This window comes from Micropterus salmoides, unplaced genomic scaffold (assembly GCF_014851395.1).
Source record: "Micropterus salmoides isolate LMB-PRFRI ecotype aquatic unplaced genomic scaffold, ASM1485139v1 Ms_hic_scaffold_19, whole genome shotgun sequence".
Classification (NCBI taxonomy): domain Eukaryota; kingdom Metazoa; phylum Chordata; class Actinopteri; order Centrarchiformes; family Centrarchidae; genus Micropterus; species Micropterus salmoides.
The window spans coordinates 4,869,750-4,877,776 of NW_024041039.1; the positions used below are offsets into that span (position 1 = coordinate 4,869,750).

The 8,027-nt window shown below is 39.4% G+C and overlaps 1 protein-coding gene across 1 annotated transcript in view; it reads left to right on the forward strand.

The window, feature by feature from the left end:
- prkd1 (protein kinase D1) overlaps positions 1-8,027 on the forward strand; it is a 55,852-nt gene that overhangs the window by 17,463 nt on the left and 30,362 nt on the right. The gene's annotated exons all lie outside the window — the stretch shown is intronic.

Sequence of the window (8,027 nt, forward strand, 5' to 3'; positions counted from 1 at the left end):
ATCAAAGTAATCCATTGACAATTATCTGTACATCCATGGGTACACTGCAAACAGGAGCTGCTAACAGCTAATCAGCTACTTTTATTGGTGTAACGTTCTGTCTGTCTCATGTACGTCTGTCAGGATACAGTGACAGTTTTAACAAATATGCCAAAAGCTTTTAAAGATGTCAGTGATTCTGCAGCCTCAAATCTTCAGGCGGTGAAGAAGGAAACTATAGAGGACACGTCTGGCAAAAACATGTAGTGACTCTGCCAAATATATATCTCTAAATTAAGAGAAGGGACATCAGCATCTCGATACGCCACACCTGTGAGGTGTATGGATCATCTCGGCAAAGGAGAAATGCTCACTAACACAGATTTTGACAGATTTCTGTACAATATTTGAGAGAAATGGGCCTTTTGTGTACATAGAGAAAGTCTTAGATCTTTGAGTTCAGCTCACAATGAATAGGAGCCTAAACAAAAGTGTTGCGTTTATAATTTTGTTTAGTGCATATGTATATATGTATTGAAATCAAATGGTAATGGCACTGTATGCAATTCAAATGATCTCCACCTTTACCAGATGCATCATTTAAGTGATGACCATATTAATGCATCAAAAATTATAATCTGTAAAGCCATATCTACTATTCTGAAATGGGCCATTCTGAAAAAATAGTATTTTTACCTTTTGTACTGAAAAGGTCAGTATATTTCCACACTTTGGTATTACTACTATTACCAAAACCAACGATCAGTTTAAATCACAAGAGGATTCTGGATAGTTTTATTTGGAAGATAAATCTATATAAATAAAGACATCAAAGTAAAGAAAACCTCCTGCAGATATTGACTCACTGGTTACTTGGTTTAGTGGATAGGTTTTGTAAACATATCGAGCAGCCTGATAAACACCTAAAAGAATCCAGATGTGTTTAATAAAGATCTTCCATCTCAGTTTGGTGTCAGACTTGTCTGTCTGGCTGCCGTCCAGCTCAGGACTCAGGTGTTCACGCCGCGTTACGCTAACGGCCTCACAGCTGCTGCTTCCCAATTTCCTGCCTCTTTGTCACCACCCAGTGCAGTGTGTGTGTGTGTGTATACATTCGCACAATACCTGTCTGTAGCTGTGTGTTTATTTTAATGAATGTGTTTCTACACTCTGCATGTGCAACTTTTTGCCATTCTTTCTAAATGTCTATTTTTATTAATGCTAGCATGCGGTTTTATTTTCCGACATGTCTTATCTGTTTTATGACTTTTTATTATATTTGTTTTCATCTGATATTATTGTTGTAATTTTTGTATTGGCTTGATTGTCTGATATGATTTACCTCATTGCCTCCTGAAATATTTTAATCTTGGTTCAACCACATAAAACTCTGTAACTTTGTTTTTAAAAATGCTGTAGAAATAGTAATTATCATTATCATAATAGTTATTATGCAGGTGCCTGTTATGATCGTGGCTCTGGTAATAGCACAAAAAGGTAATTCCCTGGCAGTGGCAAATAGCTTTGGTTTTATATTTGATCTGATTACAATAATGTTTAAGTTGAGATATACAAGAAATGTTTTATTGTTACTGTGTAAAGGTAAAACTGCTGGTAAAAAGCACGATTCCTTTAATGTTCGACCACAATATTGCACGTTTTGCGCAACAGTTTACCCCAACTTTCGTAAAGATCTAGACACTGTTGGTTGGTATCACACATGTCTGCTGCGTTTTCTAAACAAAACAAGGAAGTGAGTTTGCTGACATATGACAACGTCTGCGGGAAACAGTGACGATAGGTCAAATTTGCTTTATTGAGATGTGTTGAACTTGTGTTAATAGTTGCGACTGCGACATCGCAAAATCTTGGAGTGACTGGTTTATACTAAACAATTTCGGAGTGGTGGTTCCAGGGACTTGGGATCTCACAAAATCTCACGTGATGACAAAAACAAACATGGAGATAGAGTGTCGTCATCAGCTGGTTGCACGGAAACCGGGAAAAAGAAAAGAAAACCGTGGATGAACTCAAGGCTGAAGAAGAGTGTATCAGGATGGTTTAAACCCTTTATAGTGCGAGCAAATACACAACACGTGACACTTCCCAGTCAGTTCGCTCTCATTGGCTGTAGTGGGATTATGATCTGAGGTTTTTTACGATTTCTAATATAAAACATGTTTGACATTTACAATTCAAAATAGGTAAGCCTCCGATCCAGTCAGCGACTTTAAGATTATGCCTGTTAACCCCTTACACTACAGGATCATTTGGGCCAATATTTGGTTCCTGCCAGCCTCGGATTGGGAAGCTGACCCAAAACCAGCCCAATTATGCTTTAGTGTGCAGACAAAAAAAATACACTTTATATATTTTATTCAATTCCTTCCAAGTATTCACTACACACTGTATATTACATATTGTGGGTCTGGATGGACATGGATGTAGATTGCAACTTGACTGGTTGGCAGGCAAATGATTGTGGGGCTGTAATTCTAATTCTAAAAGAGCCTGACTGTTGTAAAACGTTCAGCCTTTGGAGTTTCTTATAGGTGCTTTTGTGCCAGTTAAAGCATAAGCACTGAAAGAAGTTTAAGAATAACCTCAAATACAGCACTAAATTTCAAGCTCTGAGCAGCAGTTGAAACAGAAATAAATTTAAGTGGATTCAGTTTCAATAAGCAGTTACAGAAGTGAACGTGCTACAAGGATTTGAAGAGTCATTAAAAATCAGGGACTGTAATGAGTTCAGGTGTTGGCTGAAATTGACATGATGTAATTTAAGCTCTAAAAGAAATGGAAGAAAATCAAAAAACAAGTAATGAAATGAACCCTGAAAGTAGCGCTGAATGGTGCTGAAGGAGTACTGAGTACTCATCTTTACTCACTGTCTTCTTTCTAAACTTTTTTTTGTTTGTCTTCCTCCCACCTTTTCTCATCTTCCTACTTCACTCCTCTTTCTCCTTATCCTCCTCCTCTTTCTCTCCCTCCTGATTATATTCCACCTTGTTTACAGTGCCCCCACCATCTTTCATTAATCCTTCAATCCCTCTCACATCTTCCCTCTATTCCACCTCCTTTATTCTCTCTACCTTTTCTCATCCCTCCTCCTCTGTCAGGATGCTGACACTTAAAAACACTTTTGTTAACAGCTCTCTGCCAGTCCCAGCGACAGCTCGAAGTGTGGAGGAAACAAACAGGAAATTGACTTTGTACGGCTTAACAGGTGCCTCCAGCCAAGCCAGCTAATTGGTCATAAATGACCTGTAAAAAAAACATCCTGATAATCCCAGAAACACTCATCCAGACAGGTTTTATTGGCTGTGATTTTAACCAGGGACAAAGTTGACAAACTCTGTTTCCACCTGTTTTTTAATCTTCATACACAGCGATTAAGGATTTCACTGCTCCGCTATGATTTATTGTTTTCATTAGTTCTTGTTATGAAGAAACCAAAATGCAATACTGTGCAAATGAAAACAATTTAATAAATAAATAATATCTGACTCAAGTCAACCAAAGTACATCAGGGTAATGAAACCAACACGTCTTCATACATAAACAACAGAATCTGTCAATAATTGATGTCTCCAAAACGACGCATATGAGTGTTTTTAATGAATCCCAAAACCACATATGGGCTAGAGTGTTTTCTGCTCCCCATTATAACACATCTGTAGGGTGAACCGGTCGACAAGCATACGATCACATTTTAGGCACACAACCCTGTGATGGCTAGGGTTAGGGTAAGGGGCTTTGGGGGGCTGTCAACGCCTTTGTTAGCTAACGCTAGCACTAACGGTAGCTAATGCTACAAAACCCTGCTAACACTAATGCTAGCTAGCTGAAGGCTACAAGAAATGCTACAAAACGCTACCTACCTTTTGTGCAAAAATGCAAAAAAAAACCACTACAAAACAAACAAAAAACACCAAAATTATTACTAATGCCTGCTAGCTGGCTAATGCTAACAATACTACAAAAAATGGTACAACAAACTGATGTTGGCTTTTTGTTTCACACGGGAACCAAACTCCGGTCTTCTGGGTGCAGGTTGCCCAATCATCTAACCCTCCACCTTACCCACCACCTCCAAAACTGGTTATTTATTTCATATACCTGGTGTTTTCCCTGAAATTTCACATGCACTTTGTCACACGGCTGCAAGAGATCGCTCACACTGTAACATTTTGTCGTTTTAAGCCCTTCAACAATCGAGGTGAGGATAGGCTGAATTAAACCCAAATTTAAAAGATATAGTGATTTTATGTCACTGCATATGTTGAACCAGCTCTGCAGTCGTCTTGAGGTGTGCCATGATGTGAAGTCATAAACATAGAAACAATGTACTATCCGTCCCGTTGACGTGAAGGTGGAAAAAGTGTAAAGACCGACTTATTTTAAGCTTATAAGTTAGCCAACCTACACCATGCTTACAAAGACTCTGCAAAAGCAATTAGCAGCAGCAGTTTTAACATAGTTCCAGATTTCTGAATCACAGCCCTGATCTCTGATTTCTTCAGACGTGTTGTACTCATTGACGGCTGTTTCCCCTTATTCCCACAGTTGGAGAAACAATTGACCAATCAGGGTTTTAAAGGAATGATTAAACAAAGGATTATAGGTCCCATATTATACAAAACCTAAATATTTGTCCCCGGTTTTTCTAAAGACCCCCAAACTATACTACACCAAACCATCCTCTCTTTTTTTCTCCTGCTCATTCATTCAGTAAATGTGTGTGCAAGCACAGTGTTTGAATTTGCCTCCATTCTTGACGTCAAGAACGGATCTGCGAAGCAAAATGGTGAAATTGAAGTGAGCAGCTAAAGGTCACTGTGACTTTTTCACTGTAGAGGCAAAAGATCCCAAGAGAAAAACTCGATCAATCATCTGATCTGATCTAACTACTCTACGCGCCTTCTAGCCAAAACGTATTTGGGATTCCTCCAGGTTTTTTAATTGGCTTTAGCCGGACTTGTAGCTGCAAACTAACTAGCTCTTCACAGTCGGGAGTGCATTTTTGGAAGTGCTTTAGAGGAGCTATATCGAAATATCGAGATATATTTAGAGTATCGCCTAGCACACCACATCCGACTGTTCCTCCACGGCTGGTTTACAGTTTCTCCACCTGCAGTGTTTGTTTTCTAGTTGTGGGTTAACAAGCCAGCAGCAAACGCTCCTTAACGCTGCTAATTCCACCACAGAGAACACACACATAAACACACGCATTTATATTCAGACAAGGACTACCTAGGAATCCCTGCACACACACACACACACTCATAGTAACACACAAACACACACACAAGTCATTTTCTGAAGCATATAATAACAGTTCGGGAGCTTGTTCAGACTTCCAAACGTATGTTGGACCTCCAAACAAAAGGCATAAACAATAATTTGAATAAATGGAGGTAATTTCCTGCAGCAGAATGTCTAATCAGAGCCGTATTCTACTGGAGGACCACAGCGCAGGGCGAGTGGCGTGTGTGAAAGAAAACGAAAAGGCGAGAGAGATTTAGAAATACATGCAGAGAGAGAGAGAGAGTGTCGTGGAGAGAAAAAGAGAGAAAGACAGCAAAAACGATATCCCAAACTACCCATCATTCCTTGCCAAGCCTGCTGGCCAACTAAACAAACACTCGGTCCATCTGCGCCCGCTAAGAGCCTCTCATACCTCCAAAACATTTACAAAATACCCGCTAACAACCCATTCATTACTCTTTTTCTCTGGTGTTCTGTTTATCTCCCTCCTTTGCCTCTTTCTCCGTCTCAGGCTAGTTAAAGGATAACTGGTGATATTCTACATTTTTCTTCTTGTCAACGTGTGCAGACTCAAACCAACACTGACTTCTTCTTCTTCTCCTTAAATTGCGATTCGTATAGAATTTGTGCACATGCAATGAAGAATGTGTGAAGGTGCAGCTGTTGTGTTTGTTGTAGAGTAAAACAATTCCACAAGTTTGCAAATCAAAGTATTTTCCTTTTATTATGTGTGACTATTTTCTACAACTAAAAATTACACAGTCACAGGTGCTCAGTTGTTTTGCACCAATTAGGCCTTCATACAAACGGGACTTGTGCACACGCTGCCCCACAATCCCTCAGCATTGCCTGTTTCCCTTAACAACATTTGTACTTCAATACAATGTTAGCCCAACTTCAGTCAATATTTACTAGTTTGTTTTGCTTTTCACTGTAGTTTTAACTATTTCACTTGTGCCTATACACACAAGGCAAACATTTAATCTTCACCTCTTGCTGTTGCTGTCTGTAGTGCATGTAGATCACACAGTCAATGGTGGCGATCAATGGATGAGCAGAGACAGTTTTGACACAGTTTGGACTAGGGCTGAACGATTAATCATTTTCAAATCAAAATTGCTATTTAAATATATATTTAATAAACGAAACTGGAGGAAAACGTGGAATGATGCCGAACCGACACAGGCAGCGGCTGTGCGGAGGTTTTGTCCGGCGTCAACCCACACTGAAGTGTTTCAGCAGCGGAGCGTTTAGCCCTACGTTGTTGACATGTTGTTAATTTGTCCTTTTGTGTGCTTCAACTACAGATAACAGCTCTCTCTGAACCGGTTTTGTTCAACTCTCCATATGCTACATATTCCACATGGAGCATTTCAGAATAAGAGCGTTTTGCCTGCCTGATTTTACTGACTCAGATTTTGTTAATTTTTTTCAGCTGTCCTTGATTTTTGTGCTTCTACTATGGCTAAGTAGGCTATCTAGTTAAATTGTTTCTCTTTTTGTCTGTTTTAACTGTGTTTATTCTTGATATACAATTGGGAGTTTGCACAGGGTATTTTATTTTGAAAATCAACTTTCTCTCTGCTGTTCTGTGTCTGACTTCCTGCCTGGTTCATCTGCTCTGTGCTGTTTGACGTGGCTTCCGTCAAAAATACACTGGCAGTGAATCTTAAACTCAAAAATAAAATAAAAATCACAAATCGAATCGAAATTGCAATATCTGGCAGAAAAATCGCAATTAGAATTAGATTCCTATTAATGCACTTGACGTAACCATATGGCGGGCTGCGGCGGCATGTGTTTGAAACTGTGCATGGAAGAAAACTGATGTTCATTAATCAGGAAATTATTGATCACAGACTGCTGCATAGCTCATGAAACCACAACAGAGGAAGTGGTCTTACCATAACCCAGATGTTTTTTAATCACCTGTCTCGAAGCAAAGTCATTAAAACCCATATGTGACTAAACTTCCATCAGTTCTGAGGAGTTGAAATTTCTCTCCTTCGTCCCACAGGTGAAGCAGTGTGAATTTCTAAACTTGGTAAAACTGGGACATTTGGGTTGTCTTTTTGGGCTGCTCACAAAGGCCGGTTGATTCCCTCTTTGGTGTTGTGGATTCATCGGCAGGAGATCTCAGTGCAGCCGGTGCCCAACTGAGTTTTTGTGAAAACAGCTGGAGGATGTTTGGGCTTGGAGGGCTATTGTGGCCACCGGCTCAGTCACCCCAGATCAGCAGCTGCTCGTCTCTGAGCCGATCTGAAAACGTTTTGGAAAATGTGGAAAAGAGAAATCCCTTCCGAATAAGATTTTTGAATTATAAAAGGTTTGTTTGCTTTGCAATGTTGCAAAAGTACTTTATGAAATATTGATTTTACATGAATATCAAAACTACAATTATTGTTTCCTGGTGAGTCAACATGTGTAAAAGATGCTTCTCTTTTTCTGATGTTTCTGATAAATTGGTTGATCGATCACTTAATTAACTGGTAGAATGACCGACTCAAACTGCTTTTAGGGATGAAACTTCAAAGAATGCACCAATTGCTTTCAGCCCAGACACTTAAATATTTACTTCAGCTGACACCAACACCAACTTTCACTGCTTATACTTCAGGTGACGCTTGACGTCTCTACTCCTTTTAGTGCTTAGACTGACATTTCATATCCTCTCAGAACTATTACTTTAAATGACACTTCAACTCTTTTCAGCTGTTACACATCAACAGACATTTCCCCTCATTTCAGTGCCTTATCGATACTTGTGTAAGTTTGGATTC